Raw genomic sequence first — 246 nt, forward strand, 5'->3', positions numbered from 1 at the left:
TGTTTTCTACCTGAAATCAACGTCCTTTCCTTATTTCCTTTGATAAACATGTTTTCCTGACTCAGAACATTATTCTGGATATGACACTTATGACACTTCTTTTTTTAATTGTGTCCTAGTAGAGACTGATGCATTCCCAAATAGTTTGAATTTTTTGTATGTTGCGCGGAGACATGTTGCAGGACATATATGTTGCGCCGGGGGACCTGTATGTTGCGCCGGGGGACCTGTATGTTGCGCCGGGGG

At 42.7% G+C, this 246-nt stretch overlaps 1 protein-coding gene across 1 annotated transcript in view; it reads right to left on the reverse strand.

Annotated features, from left to right (window-relative positions):
* dpysl2a (dihydropyrimidinase like 2a) overlaps window positions 1-246 on the reverse strand; it is a gene marked incomplete in the record, with an annotated part of 33,677 nt that overhangs the window by 23,943 nt on the left and 9,488 nt on the right.

Source organism: Etheostoma spectabile, unplaced genomic scaffold (genome assembly GCF_008692095.1).
Source record: "Etheostoma spectabile isolate EspeVRDwgs_2016 unplaced genomic scaffold, UIUC_Espe_1.0 scaffold431, whole genome shotgun sequence".
Taxonomy (NCBI): Eukaryota; Metazoa; Chordata; class Actinopteri; order Perciformes; family Percidae; genus Etheostoma; species Etheostoma spectabile.